The sequence below is a fragment of the Miniopterus schreibersii genome (genome assembly GCF_964146895.1).
Source record: "Miniopterus schreibersii genome assembly, chromosome: 12".
Lineage (NCBI taxonomy): Eukaryota > Metazoa > Chordata > Mammalia > Chiroptera > Miniopteridae > Miniopterus > Miniopterus schreibersii.
The window spans coordinates 1,816,851-1,833,287 of record NC_138112.1 but is presented as its reverse complement, the minus strand read 5'-3'; positions in this window follow the sequence as shown (position 1 = coordinate 1,833,287).

Genomic DNA, 16,437 nt, shown 5'->3' with positions numbered 1-16,437 from the left:
TGTCCACTTTTACCACTTTTATTCCGCATGGTGCTGGAAACCCTGGCCACAGCAATGAGACAAGAATAAGAAATAAAAGGCATCCAAACTGGAAAGAAAGAAGTATAAATGTCATTATTTTCAGATGATATGCTACTTTATATAGAGAACCCTACAGATTCCATGAATATATTTACTGATAAAAAAAATTCAGTAAAATTAGTAAGATACAAAATAGATATTTGGACATTGGTTGCATTTTTACACACCAATAATGTACTATCAGAAAGGGAAACTAAGAAAACAATCCCACTTACAATTACATTTAAAAAATACCTAGGAATAAATTTAACCAAGGAGGTAAAAGACTTGTACTTGGAAAATGATAAGACACTGAAGAAAGAAACTGAGGAAAATAGAAATAAATGGAAGCATATACCATAGGAAGAATTAACATCATTAAAATGGCCATAGGACCCAAAGCAATGTATAAATTCAATGTAATTCTTATCAAGATACCAATGGCATATTTCACAGAACTAGAACAAATATTCCAAAATTTATATAGAACCACAACAGACCCTGAATAGCCCCAGCAATCTTGAGAAAGAAGAACAAAGTTGGAGGAATTAGGCTACCTGATATTAAGATATACTGCAAGGCCATGGTAATCAAAACAGCATGGTACTGGCATAAAAACACACATAGATCAATGGAACAGAGCAGAGAATCCAGAAATAAACCCATGACTATATGGTCAATTAATATATGACATAGGAGGCAAGAATATACAATGGGTTAAAGAGTCTATTCAATAAATGAGGTTGAAAAAAATGGATAGGCACATGCTAGAAACTGAAACATGACCACCTTCTTACACCATATAAAAAATAATCTCAAAATGGGTTAAAGATTTAATTGTAAGATTTGAAACCATAAAACTCCTAGAAGAAAACATAGGCAGTAAAATCTCAAACATTTCTCATAGCAATATTTTTTCTGATATATGTTCTCAGGCAAGGGAAACAAAGAAAAAATAAACAAATTGGACTGCATCAAACTAAAAATGTTTTTCTCAGCAAAGGAAATCATCTACAAAAGGAAAAGACAACCTACTGCATGAGTGAAGACCTTTGCCAATGATACATTTGATAAGGGATTAATATTCAAAATTTATAAGAAACTTATAAAACTCAGCTCTCAAAAAACAGACAATCCATTTAAAAAATGGGCAGAGGACCTGTATAGACACTTCTCCGAAGAGGACATACAGATGGTCAATAAGCATATGAAAAGAAATTCAACATCACTAATCATCAGAACGATGCAAATTAAACCACAATGAGGTCTCACCTCACACCTGTCAGAATGGCTCCATCAACAAATCAGCAAAGAACAAGTGTTGATGAGGGTGTGGAGAAAGGGGAAGCCATGCGCATTGTTGGTGGGAGTGCAGACGGGTGCAGTCACTGTGAGAAACGGTATGGAGGTTCCTCAAAAAATTAAAAATGAAACTCCCTTATGACCCAGTGATGCAACTTCTGAGTATGTATCTGAAGAAGCCCAAAACACTAATTTGAAAAAATACATGCACCCTATGTTCATTTTAGCATTGTTTACAATAGCCAAGATACGGAAGCAACCCAAGTGCGCACTGATAGATGAGTGGGTAAAGAAGATGTGGTGCATATATACAATGGAATATTACTACGCCACAAAAATGAATATTCAGTGGTACCTCGATTTTCTAATGTAATCGGTTCTGGAAGACCATTTGAGTTCCAAAATGTTCAAAAACCGAGGTACTACTGTAATTCTACTGTTTGTGACAGCATGGATGGACCTAGAATTTATTATGCTAAGTGAAATAAGTGAGGCACAGGCAGACAAATACTATATAATTTGCACTTATATGTGGAACCTAAAGAGCAAAATAAGTGAACAAAAAAATTGAAACAGACGACTCATAGACACAGAGAACAGACAGATGGTTGAAAGAGGGGAGGGGTTGGGGGCTGGGTAAAAAGTGTGAATACATCAATAACTACAGATTGGTGGTCACAAAATAGTCCCAGGGACATAAGGACAGCACAGGGAACATAGTCAATAACACTGTGATAACTGTGTACAGTGCCAGGTGGGTACTGAAAGTATCAGGGAACCACTTTGTAAAGTATGTGGTTGTCTAACCATATGCTGTACACCTGAAACTAATATAAAATAATATTTAATGCAAACTGTAATTGAAAAATAAAATTAAAATAAAGAAACAAACAATAGTTCTTGCTGACATGTCTGGTCCTGAGGCTATAGTTTATCATCACCATCTTTCTCTACTCTCCTTCCTAGCTTCCCTCACTCTTGGCCAGCACTTTGGCTGGTTTGGGTTGCTTATCCTGTGGGACCTGGCCTTTTATCCCAGAGGAGTCTGGGCTCCTAAAGGCCTTGCCCTTACTGAGTCATGGTTATAATAGAAACAGGAGAGATGCCCCAGTGACACTTCGGAGTTCCGGGCACACTTCGTTGCTCCCGCTGTGGAGCAAACCCCCTAGCTCCTCACGGTAATGTCAGGGTCAATAACTCTGCCAGCGTAATGACTATTCCGTACTTTCTGGTCCTCTGGCATGAAGGGCCCACAGTGCCTAGGGAGCTGTTGCGACTGGAAGCGCAGTGGTATCTTACTTAGTCCTCTGGCAGAAGCACTTGCCTCCAGGAACCAGGACTTCTAACCTAAGTTAGAAGACCCTAAGTTCACAGGGGAAAGGAGGCACAGATTTCTCAAATGGGCCACTAAGGATAGTGGTGAGAGGACTAATCTTACATCTCCTTTTTTATTCCCAGTTTGGTACATTCTAGCTGCTGGGGACACAGCATCAATATGGGTCAGCACGTGTAGTACATTCTAGAAGACAGTACAGCAAGCCAAAGAGATTGTCCCTACACTGGTACCTTAGTTTAATGGGCATTTCACCATTCTCTTAGGCTGGCTGCTTTGGAGACGTGACGTACATGATAGCACCATGGATCCCATGACCTCGAGCCTATGGTACAGCTCCTTGGGCGATGGGTTTCTTGGTTTGAGACAATGTCATATGGGATATCGGGTATTTTTTACACTCTCAGAGGCTGGCCTTCATGGAAGCTCTGTGGACAGGAAAGGCAGACCTCTGTCCAGAGTAGCATCAGTTCTGCTGAGGACGGGGTTGAAGGGGTCTGATGCAATCAACCTACCACCAAGTGGCTAAATAGTCTTCTTCAGGACTGAGCCACATGGAGGGCTGTGCCAGTCTGTACAGCAGATAGTTTGTGTATTCAGCTGTGGCAGTGGCAAAATCAGTTTCAGTGAGAGGGAGCCCATGCTATTTACCAACCGGAGCTCCTATTCCTGCCACCATTGTGACTCTGCACTAGGGTGGCTGACATGCCCAGAGTGAATCACTATTTTCATCCGATTGGTGAGAACCAGCTCTGCCATAGATGTTCCTGGTGGCATTAATGTGACACATAAGGACTACCATAGGTGCACCCACACATCTCTTCTCAAACTTTCCTTGTCCCCAATCTTTTGATACTATTCTCTCTAAGCCCCTGACTTAGCAGCCAGGCCACGTGCCACCACCAAGAGCTCATACATACCCTACTTTAGGCCATATTTTCCTTTCTATGATGAGAACAACCAGCATACTGCTTGTGGCTCTGCCCAATGAGAGGATTTTCTGTCACCACTGATTTTCAGGGTCATTTCCTGTTATCACCAACAGATATGCTGGCCTATTTGTTGTCCAGACCCCAGGTCTTTTCCCCTCTTTCAGTCGGTAGTAGGAAATGTCCATGAGTCCACAGATGTAAGTTGAGGCAGGGGTTGGTACAACAGAGGTAAATTACATGGACTTTGTTTATCTATTCACTTGATTTATTTGTGCCTTTGATCTGTTTGGGCCTCTTCCTGAACACACCGTTTCCACCATGAAATGGACTCTGCCTACTTGACTCCATGACACAGTGGGTGTGATAAGAAGCTGGCCTCTGAGGAGAAGCTCAAGTCCTGAGGTCGCTTGGTGCTGCATGAGCTCAGTGCCTATCAGGAGCCAGGCACACATTGAAGGGAGCCTCGAAAGGCAAGGCTGTATTCCAGAACCCAAGGGCTGTGCACTAACTCTCTTCCTGAGGCTTCGCCAAAGGCTCCACACAGCATCTCCATCTAGCACACATCCTGTCACGTGTTGGGATACAATCCCAGTGCCAGGAGCTAGCACAAGAGGTGGAATCCCCTACATAGCCCTCTTTGGCTTTGGACCACACTCAAAATTGATAGCTTTTCAAGTCCCTGAGCAAATGGGTCAGAGCAGTATTCCCCAAATGCTATATATTGCCTCAGAGATCCCAGGAAGCCCACTAAGCTCTATGCTTCTTTCTTACTGCAGGATGTATGCAATACAACAATTTGTCTTCTATCTTAGAGGGGATTTCTTGGAATCTTCCAGGCCACTGGACCTCTAAAAACACCACCAATGTGGCAGGCCCCAGATTCTCATGTGGTTATCTCCCTTTTCCGGTTTACAAGTGTCTCACTAGAGCATGTAAGGTTTTCCATCTTGTGCTCTGCACATATGATGCACATGAAGTCATCACTGCGGTGAACCTGTGTGATGTTCTGCAGAGTTCAAGATGATTTGAGTCCCTCCGCACTACGCTATGACAGAGAACAAGAGAATCAGCAAAACTTTGGAGAAAGACCACAAACATGTCCCCACCATGTGAAATAAAAGTGAAATAAGCCAGGCAGCAAAAGAAAAATATCACATGATCTCGCTTATACGTGGAATCTAAAGAACTTAATAAACTGACGAGCAGAATAGATTCAATGACATGGAAGCATAGTTGAGACTGACGAATGTCAGAGGGATGGAGGAGGGAGGGTGGGGGGAGGGGGAGAGAGTAACCAAAGAATTTATATGCATATATGCACAACCCAAGGACACGGACAGTGGTGGGGAGAGGAACTGGGGAGGGAAAAGGAACGGGTCATTGGGGAGAAAAAGGGACATCTGTAATACTTTAAACAAAAATAAAAATTATACATATTAAAAAAAAAAAAAAAGAAATAAAACGCTTTTGACCCTCCTTATAGAGGGGAAGAAACATTTGTTTGATCAGTAGCTTCTCATAAATACCAGAGGCTATTTGACCTGCTCCAGCTAAATTACCACATCTGGCAGGGAAGCTGCCATCAGTGTTGCCACCTGGTTAAGTTTATGCTTGTCCAGGGTCATTCTCCACTATGAATTTGGTTTGGCAGGGCCAGAATGATGGGTCAGATGAGGATATGATAGGGAGCACCAGCTCGACATCTCATAAACTTTAATGGTGGCACTATGCCGGAGCCAGCCGGCAGGCGAACGAGGACCTGATTGAGGGGGTGAGGATTAGAAAAGAAAGAAAAAGACAAAAGGATGGGATCGGGAGGGCCACAACCAAGGCAGAGCTAAGTTAAGCTGAGTCAGGCTGAGGCCCCGAGTTTATTGATTACAAGCCTTTTAGAGTGCAACCAAACAATACCCCAAGCAGTGAAACAATGCCCCAAAGCAGTGACCTTTACATATTCCATTCCTGCATATCCGCACCTGTTTATCGAGACTTGATGTCTCCAGGTAGAGCAATAAATCTATTGTGCAAAGCTTCTACTTCCCTAAAGCAATGTTTAATCTTAAAACTAAGCTACAGGGGGTAGAGGTGCTAGCTCAACCGACCCACCCTGCGGGTCAACGTGCCAGAGATTTCTCTCTAAGGCGGCGCTAGGGTCGGCGAGCCCCTGGAGGTATTCCAGGGCAGCACCCTACCAGGGAGACTATTCATGAAGGGCAGCCAGCCGGCTCCCCACAGCACTAATCTCTGTAATTTCTCCCAAAATGAGGCAATAATTTTCCTGATTTATTATCTTAGCTGGGACTGAGCTGAAGGGTAGTTTCAAGGCCTCCCTCTTGGTCCATCCTCACACTTTCGCCCTTCATTCACATTTGTGGAACCAAAGGTGAGGCTTCTGACAGCTAGCTACTTAATATATCTACCCAATTACACACTCAGGGACTAGGGGAATTACCATGGACTGGCCTATGGATTCACTGTAAGACAAACGTGGACCAAATACTCTTTGCCACCTGTGCTCCAGAAGCCCTCACACTAACCGGAAACTGTAATGGCAGGTCCTGCTCCTTGTTGTCAATGTTAGTGAGACCCTGAATATAACAGTCCTTAGAGATATGGGTATTGCCCTCCCCTCCATGCAGTTAATCTAGGCAATAGCTGTGGGTCTTTGGGGGAAGAATTGGGGGAATAAATAATAATGTAAATTTGTGGTGGCCTTCCATGATCCTGTCTCGAGAGAACCCTCTCCCCTTCTTATCAATGGATAGTGGGGCTGTGGACTGAGTTAGATCTGGAAACCAAGTGAGGGTCTGATGCCATCCTTCTGCTTACAATTTCTCAGTATTTAAAAAATTATAAAAGTTAACAGATCAAAAAGATGGCAGCAGGCTAAGTAGAAGCTACACTGACACTCTCCTGGGACCAAACTGGACTGACAACTAAACTATAGAAAAACCATCCTGAATAATCAACTGAAACTGAAAACAAGCTGGAAAGCACCCTCATAACCAAGGAGAAAAAGTGGAGATCACATAGAGACTTGTAGGAAGTGCAGATGTGAGAGGGCTGGCTGGGCTCCCAAAGGCAGCAGCTGAAGGTCCAGAGGGATATCTCAGCTGTGGGGGTTCCCACTTGAGGACTCTGGGGCCTAAACCATAGGCTGGGTTCCCCAACCCAAAACACCAGAACTGAGAAAGGTGCCCAAATAACATCTGGCTGTGGAAAGCAGCTGGGTTTCTGTCTGCCAGGGAGAGATGGCTGGAAATGCAGGCACCCCCTTAAAGAGCCAATGAACAAAGTTTTGTATGCAGCCACTCACCTTTGGCTCCAGCAGAGGGAGGGCAGAGTGGATTGGAGCTGTGTGAGGAGAATCTAGGGTTGTGGGATCTAGAGATAGAGCTCAGAAGGCACCCCTATGGATTCCTGCAATGAATCATTCCCCCATATTGCAGAGGACCTCTTTCAGAGGAAGACAATGATCTTCCAAGCAGCTTTGGTCCGGGAGGGAAGCAACTGCCCCACCCTGCTAGAAAACCTCTTATCCTACCCAGAGGAGTTTGTACAGCCTGAGTCTCATTGAGAGAATCAGGTTAATTAGCCTACAGGCAGAGGCAGACCTCAGAGTGCTTTGAGTCTTTCTCTGATCTGCTTCTGGACCCCGTCTTGGAAATGCAGATTTTGGTTTGCATCTTGGTCCTGTCCAAATGCACCCAGCCCCAACAGAGGGGACCTCAAGCTGTGGATTGTTGATAAGCCCAAAAGGGTACTCAAGGCCAGTCACAAACTGCATCTGACATTGGCCTGCACCTAAGACCTCCCAAAAAGACTGAGAGTCCTAGCAGACCTACTTAATACATAGAAAACCCCCCAAATAGGCAGCCAAAATGGGGGTACAAAAAACAAGTCCCAAATGAAAGAACAAGAGAAGTCTCCAGAAAAAAGAGCTAAATGAAATAGTGATAAGCAATCTATCGGATATAGAGTTTAGAATACTGATTGTAAGAATGCTCAACAGCACGACAAAAGATATGGAAACTATGAAGGAAATGAAGAATGACATAGCAGAAATAAAGAATACATTGGAAGCCCAGCCAGGCCTGGCTCAGCAGTTGAGCGTCGACCTAGGATCCAGGTGATCGGGGTTTGATTCCCAGTCAGGGCACATGCTCAGGTTGCGGGCTTGATCAATGACTTTCTCATCATTGATGTTTCTATCTCTCTCTCTCCCTCTCCTTTCTTCTCTCTGAAATCAATAAAGACATAAAAAAAAAAAAAAAAAAGAATACATTGGAAGGAATAAACAGCAGATTAGAGGAAGCTGAGGATCGAATCAGTGAATTAAAAATCATTCAATCAGAGATCTAAAAAGAAAAAACAATTAAAAAACAGGAGGACAGTCTAAAGGAGCTGTGGAACAACATGAAACACAATAATATGCCCATCATAGAAGTGCCTGAAGAGGTCGAAGGTAAGCAAGGGTTAGAGAACCTGTTTGAAGAAATAATGACAGAAAAATTCCCTAACCTGGTCAAGGAAAACATCATACAAGTTCAGGAGGCACAGAGAGTCCCAAGCAAGAAGAACCCAAAGAGGTCCATACCCAGATACATCATCATTAAAATGCCAAAAATTCAAGACAAAGAGAGAATCTTAAAGGGAGCAAGAGAAAAGCAATGTGTTACCTACAAAGGAGCTCCCATAAGGCTGTCAGATGATTTCTCACCAGATACTATATAGGCCATAAGGGAATGGCATGAAGTACTCAAGGTAATGCAAAACAAGGATCTGAAACCAAGACTACTCTATCCAGCAAGGGTATCATTCAAAATAGATGGTGAAATAAAGAGCTTCCCAGACAAAAAAAGGCTAAAGGAGTTTATCACCACCAAACCAACATTGTAAGAAATGGTAAAGGGCCTGCTGAAATAATAAGAAGAAATAGAGAAACATAGGCATAAAGAATTAAAATGGCAATAAATAAGGACCTATCAATAATAACCTTAAGGGAGAGATCAATAGCAATACAGTCATAGTCGGGGACTTGAACACCCCACTGACCTCACTGGATAGATCTTCCAGACAAAGTCAACACAGAAACTGTGACTCTAAATGGCACACTAGATCAGATGGACATAATTGATATTTACAGAACATTTAATCCAAAAGCTGCAGAATGTGCGTTTCCGCCCCGGTTCTGCCTTTTCCCTGTTTCTGTCAGGCCCTCAAGTTCTCCCGTTCCTCAGGCTGGCAGCCGCACTCTGCTAGGACGCCGCCCTCCCCTGGCAGTGCCAGTCCAGTAAGCCAGAATGTCCCCGTCCTGCTGTCTATGCTGCCATCCTGGCTGAGGCCGGAGTGACCTCTGACCGACAGCACGGCCGCAGCCTCTGAGCCAGTCCCCCTGCCCCTCGATCAACTTAGTCTACAGCCATATTAAGTTTCCGAAAGCAAAATGCCGGCACCCCTTGGCCGGGAAGCTCAACACCTCCCTAAGCCCATGGAACAAAGTCACTTCACCCTTGTGCCACAGGTTGCTTCTTTTCAACGCCTGGCACAGTGCCTCCTACTCATGGAATACTAACGATGGCTGCCAGTCTGCTATAGTTACCGCGCCACACACTGCCTGGGCGCTTCATATGCGTGATCTCATTAATCCGCTCACCAGCTGTGGGAGGTAGCTACCATTATTACATTTTAAAAATGAGTAAGGTAAGGCACAAAAGGATGAAGGAACTTGCCTAAAGCCCCACAGCCAGGAACTGGTGGAGCTGGCATTTAAACTTTTGACCCCAGAGCCCACACCTTCGGCCACCATACAGAATACACCTCCAGAAGTGTGATTAATATATGTCATGCAAATCAATACCTGCGTTCGTGAGGCCACAGATGAGGAAAGCGAGGAACGGATGGGTGAGGTTCCTCATGGCAAGGCCACCAGGCGCATGTGCGGATGCCTCCTGAAACAGTTCCGTCCTGCTGTCCGATGCAGAGCAGTGCCTCACAGTGGTTAAGGACATGGGCTACGGAGTCAGATGAACCTGGGTGGGATCTGAAGCCACCATTTACTGGCCATCTGGTTTGGGCAGTTGTTTTAAGCTCTGCATGCCTCCGCTGCGCATCTGAAATGGGGATGATAATAGCACCACTGTGGGCCTAATGAAGCCACGTGTGTCCGGCAATCACACAGTAGGACCTCAGTACCTGGCCGCCATCTCTCTCAGGGAGCTCGGCCATGGTTCCCACTGCTCCTGTGGGCAGCCTGGGCAGAAACGGCGAACAGTGAGAGAGTGGTTTGCCCTCTGCAGGCAGAGACAACAGGTCACGACAAATGATGAGGACTGAGGGGGAGGAAGCGGGTCAGCTCCGGGGGCTGTAGGGAGAGGATGGCCCCAGCAAGGGGACGCTCAGGCTTGTAGAAAAGGAGAGAAAGCGCCATCCTCCGGCACGCCCCACCTAGGCGCTCCCCACCCCCACCCCCACCCCGTCTGATGTGGAGCAGGGGGAAGGTCGAGGGAGTCGTTTTAACCATAAAGCGCTGCGCACACATTTGTACGGTTTTTCTTCTGTGCTGCAGGTAGTGTTTATACTTTATTTTTAATTTTTTTCAGATTCTCTGCTGTTTAGTGAACAGACTATCTTTCAAAAAATGTAATTTTGTGGATGGATAGATTTAAATGATATGATCTGGTCAAATCCATAATGGCTACTTTTCTCTATGGATGGTTTCTCATGTCACTGGGTAACTGCCAAGGAAACCTACTTGGAGACCAGAATCATCCCGAATAGCAAGTTCCAGGCAAGCGTTTCAGCTCAAATCCTCCCCTCCCAGGCAGTGAGAACAGGACGGACCTCCCTGGTCCCCTGTGGTGAGGGCCCAGCCGAGGGCCGAGGGCCGAGCACAGTGGCAGCAGAGGGTTGGGCTCTGGAGCCCTCCCACTCACTGTGTGAGTTTGGGGAGTTACCTCATGCCTTCATGGCTAGATTTATCACTTGCAAAATAGTAATAATCTTAGTAGCCTATTTTATAGGATTATTGTGATTTCTCCTCTCTCTCTCCTTCTCCCTCTCTCTCTCTCTCATCAAATTGGGCCCAAATTGGGTGATTTGTAGTCAAAATCTCACGCATTCATATAACACCTTCAGTCCACAAGGCCTCTCACACATTACCTCACTTTTCCTGAAATAAGGAAATATTAGCATCCCCGTCTTTCAGGAGGAAACTGAGCTCAGAGATTCAACCAGGACCACCAAGCTGATAGCTGGCAGAGCTAGGACTCAGATCAGGGTTTTGGACACCAAGTGCGGATTCCTTTGGGTTAAAAGCTCTAGCAGTAGTCCCTAAGTAAGTGGCACTTCCTCGAGCTGGCTCGAACCAGCTCTTAGAGAGCCTGCGCCTACAATGTTGGAAGTCAGCCAAACCGGGCGTTTGACATCGAGGGAAGCAAACAACCAGTTTGGAGGCTGAATTTTCCTTTTTCCTCAGGTTGGTTTTTGTGGCGAGGATGAGGGTGGCCTGTGGAGACAGAGGCTCAGGCTGACCATCAGTAAAGAGCTGTGGGAATGTCTGCAAGTAACCTCTGTGGGTCTGCAGTCCCCAGAGGCCAGATTCCTTGAGATAAACCAGTGCGGGAAAGGGACACCTGCAGAGGGTCCCCTGTGCCAGGGACGTGCCCATGTGTGAGCACATCTTATCGCCTCAGCCACTCTCTAAGAGATAAGATACTACCTGCCTGTATTGTCCCCATTTTTAAGATGAATAAACTGAAGCTTGGATTGTTCAAGGTCACATAGCTAGTAAATAACGACACCGAATCTCAATTCAGAGGAAGAGCTGTCTCATTCCAGAGTTCATTTTCTTTTTATTAAGTCAAATGAGGTGGTGCAGGGTACAATAGAAACAGATAGGCGGCCTGAGGAGGGACCCGAGGAGGAGGAGGAGGCTGCCCCGGTCAGAGCTGCAGACTGGATGCCACGTCGAGTAGCTGTCCACGTGGTGAGGAAGGCCCCCCTTCTCTACATCTCCTCTAGCCTATGCAGTGCCCACTGTGGTGGCCAGTGTGCAGTGGTGGCTCAGCGCTCCTGCCTTCTGTGGCCCCTCCTCCTAAGTCTGAGCTAGCCCTGGATTTGCTCCCACCCGTGGGAAAGCGGAGTCGTCAGCAGTCCTGCAGACCTCTGGGCTTCTTGGCGGGCTCCCTCTGGGGGATGCCGCCACCATGCCCGTAGTCCAGCCGCCCTCAGGGTGCCGTGTACGAGGAAGGCCAAGCTCTCCGTGGGGAGAAGCTGTGTGAAAGGAGGGAGAATCCTGCCAGCCCCCAGCTGTTCCAGCCGCCCCGGCGGAGGCACCAGACGCAGGAGTGAGAAAACTGTCATGGATGGCAGACCCCATCCGGCCTTCAGGGGACAGTAACTGTATGAGAGGCCCCAGTAAAGCCACCTACTGAGCCCAGTCAACACAGAATCAGGACAGATGCTACTACTTTGTTGTTTTAAGCTGCTCACTTGTTTTGGGGGGAGATGTGATAAACACTTGCCATGAGTCTCTGTGAATCTGGAGAAGCTCAAGGATGTCCTAGGCCTCGTGTGTCTGCATGGCTGTTTTATACTCAGCTCAAAACGATCCACTGTCATGAGAGCTGAGTTTAGCCAAAGGCCCTGAGCTTGTTTCCTGTCCCTTCCACGCCAGCTGTGTGGCCTTAGATAACCCAGTGCTCTCTCCAAGCCTTAATTTTTCTATTGATAAAATCAGGGACAGGGGTGATGAGCACTAAGGACTCTGCTGCTTCTCTGACTCATGAACTAGCACCTGGGGCCTGAAAATGGGCACCCACCAGCTGGGCACGCCCTCTCTTGCTCTGCATGGAAAGGAGCCCAGGCTGGCTGTTTCTGGGCTTTGGGAGGGGCTATGTGGAAGCAGGTGTCTCCAGTCACCAAGCAGGTCATGAAAGGCTGGGCATGCAAGGTGGGCACCCGGGCTCCCAGCCCCATGCCACCTCCTCAGCCTCCCTCGGGGGCGATCAGCGCCAAGGAGGGAGCACAGGCTCAAGACCCAGGTAGTCCCAGAATCCTAGCTCTGTCTGAGCAGGGGACATTCCTGCCTGTCTAGAAAGAGGAGAGCTCCTGAGAGGAGCAGGCTTCTGGGGCCACTGTGAGATGTCAGGTGACATTTGTGTCTAAAAATACAGCAGCCGAGAACCATCTAATTACAGCCTCTGATGTCGTTCATAGCTTGGCATTTCCCTGTCGTACTTGCTCTTCCAGGATTCCTCATCAGCGACCATAAGGGAAGCCGCTTGTAGGTGGCAACTCAGTCAGGAGGGCCCAGAACTGGGACTGCAGGCCACCCTCAGGGGCCAGCCTGGTACCTGCTGAACCTGTGAATAACGTGTGAGAGCCAGAGTGTCGCCAATCAGCTGAGCGCCTCCACGCGCACGCGGGTGCCCTCGTCACCTGCCCATTTGGAACCTGGGCTTGCTGGGACCCTCCAGAGGTCAGCGGTGCAGATGTAGCCTCATGGTGGATATTTATTCAGGAGGGAGGCTGAAATGAGACAGTGCACGTGAAAGTGCTTTGTACACGGAAAAGCTGGAATAAGAATAACCCGTTACCATTGGGTGAAGTCCAGCAGAAACCTGTTCAGAAGTAAACTTAGACCTGGATTTTGAAGATGATGTTGACAGTGATGGCTATGACGGCCCACATCGAGACGGTGCCCGCTATGTGCCTGTGCTGTTCTGTGAAGGGTGGGCTGTGGGCAAGAAGGGGTGGTCTCCTTGGCCAGGGCACTGGGACCAAGCTGGGGAACCAAAGAGCCTGGCTGCATGTGGTGAGACCCTGAACAGAATGGTCAGGTCGGCTAGGTGGCCCTTGGCATGGAGACAGCTGATCTGCAGTGTGAACTGGCTCGATTTGGGTGCCCCAAGTCCTCAGCCGAGGCGAGCTGAGATGCATCTGCCATTTCCTTCCTGCAGGAGAGATAGCAGCACTCTTGCTCCGAAGCCTAGTGCTGTCCCTTAGCGAGTGGGGAAGGAACTATTAGATGTAAGTTACATCTGCCCAGGGTCTGTATGGAGATGTGCCAGCCTCTCCTGTCCGCAGAGAAACCAGAGGCACATCTCAGGCACATAGCCCCCCCCCCCCCCGGGTCCTAGGGGTACCCTTCTTCCTGGCTGGAGACCCATGCCTGCTTCACCTGGCTGGTAAAGGAGAAATCCCAGACCCAGTTGGAAGGTTGTGATCAGGGAGCAATTGAGGACTTGCTGCGAGAAACGAGCTGAGCTCCTAAGTGGGATGTTTTTATGCTCTGCATTTCACAAAGGTCCCAGAAGGGCTCCGTCTCGCAAGTCTGATCCTGTGGTCACAGTACCTTTGCTATACAACTTTCTGTATGAAAAAGCAATTTCCACGTCCTAGCCTACGGCCCACCACTTCAGACAGTATTCGATTCGCCGACGGTGGTGGCTCCCTTCTCTGAGTGCTTGGCTCGCTGATTGCTCACCCAGCACTCTGCACCTCTCGCAGTCGCCCCCATTTAATGTTTGTCATTCTTGCCTTCCCATCTGGGGCCCCTCCTTCCTGGGGACCAGCATACGTGCATGTGAGGCCTGTTAGGGCTTTGCTGGTTCCCACACCAAATGCTTCCTGCTCACCTGAGACCAGCATGCCAGGAAAACACAGGTCCTGCTCTCAAGGGGCTCACAAGCTGGCAGAGGGACAGATACGTGAACTGCCGTCAGAACTCAGCGCAGAGGTCCATGGAAGTGGTATCTAGCACAGACTGGAGGGGTTCAGGAAGACTTCCTGGAGGAAGTGACATCCAAAATAAGACTTAAAAGATAAGCGGGGGTTATCCAGGTAGGTGGGGGAGGGGGAGGGTCAAGGCAGTGGTGGGAGCCAGACTAGAATTCCAGGTGGTTGGATCAGCACAATAATAACATAAGCTCACATTTATTTAATACCTGAGGTTTCCAAACGCAAATAGAGGCTCTGCAGACATCATTTCGTTCAAGTCTCACATCAGCCCTACCATCCCCATTCTATGGAGGAGGCAGCTGAGGCTTTATGAAGTCAAATATTTTGCATAATTACTGTGTACAGTCTAAGTATTAGCTGCAATTATTGTTATTATCAATACTATTATTATTATCTTCAGGCGCCAAGTGTAAATTGACCTCTTCTGGTAAATTAAAATTCTGATTAACCTCAGCTAAGCACACAGTTGCCCTGCCGGATGGGCAGCATCAGGATTTGAACCCAGCACTGAGCACTCCAGAGGAAACAAAACACCAAGTCGGCAGGGCGAAGGGCTCGGCCCGGCCGTGTGGGCAGGGGGAGTGAGAGGACATGCGGTGAGCAGGGCTGGTCACCAGGGGAAGAGGCCATGGAGAGACAGCCGCCTACGTGGTCCAGGCGGGAAGGGCGTGCCAGCCTGTGGTGGGGGAGTGGTTCCTCTGGCTTCGTTATCAAGAAGCACAGCTGGAGCAGGGGGACATGTGAGGGGCTGTTTCCTCATCCAAGCAAGAAATGTGGGCGGCCTGAATTCAGGCCTCCTGGGCACCAAGAAGTAAGAGATGAGAGAGCATTTTAGGAGGTGGCCGAGGTAGGACTCAGGCCACACGGGGCAGTGTGGAGGAGAAAGCTGGCGCAGGCACGGTGGGCAGGGAAGGGACCCGGTTGTAGAGGCTCTCGGGGTGGGGAAAGCCCACTGTTCACGCCCAGAGGACCAGAGTCAGCGGGTTGTATAGGTGGCCAGCTTGGTGGTGAGGTAGATGTTCGGGGGTAGGTGATGCTTGAGCCAGGAAGCGATGGCCTGGCAGCTCCGAAGGGGCAGCCACTTTGTTGTAACAGCTCCCAGTCCCCGGGGAGGGCCAGGTGGGCATCAGGGACAGCCAGGCAGGCCGGTTTCCAAATAGCGGAGGGTCAGAGGGTTAGGACCAGAAAACAAAGACTAACTGGATCACCATGGGCAGGCTGGGGTACGAAGTGTCATGGCCGTGGCACCGGGGTTTTGGGGTTCCTGTCAGGCTCCATGAGTGAAGGCGGAACTGGCCTCCTGTGCACCCGGGCAGCTGACCTTGCTCAGGACCAGGGCCCCAGTGACCGCACCAGGCGCACGGGTGGGGAAGTGTCCTGTCCTCTCCTTCTGTTTCTTTCCCTGGGCTCAGCCCAGAGGGGCAACGGGGTGAGCACTGGGCAAACTGGTTAAAATCCGCGTTCAGCACCGTGTTCCGATTCACATCCTCACCCCCCACTTCTGAAGTTTGTGCTGTTGACAGTGTGCAGGGTGCGGAAATCCTGGGGAGAAACAAGTGCTCAAAGGGATGATTCTCACCTAGGTAGTGATGTTCTCCAGACAACGTCTGTGTGTTGCGGGAAGAGAGAGAATGGCCTCAGAAGCTACAGGAAAGCCCTAGAGAATTCAGTGCCTCTGTGCCTCTCCTCCCGCTCATTAGGAGGGACCAGTGGTGTTCAAATTCTTTAAAGTAGCTCTTCATCAAGAAAGAGTTTATAAAAACAATTCCTGTGGCAGGGAGTCCAGAGGGTGGCAGGCAGCCGCTGGGCATGGGGTTGAGATGACCGGGAGAGGAAGCCAAGAGAGCTGCAGGCAGGAGCAGAGCTCGTGAGTAACAGGGCAGAGCCTGTAACCCAGTCCAGCAGAGGAGGCCCCGCAGCAGTGGGCAGCTGGAGGCTGGGACCAGGAGGGGCTCAGCAGGCTAATGGTTGGCTGATGGCTGAACCGACAGCTGGTAGGCCACCCTGCTGGCCTCTCAAGGCCTTTAGGGCCCTCACCAGGGGCAGTTTCTCCTAGTCCACACAGAG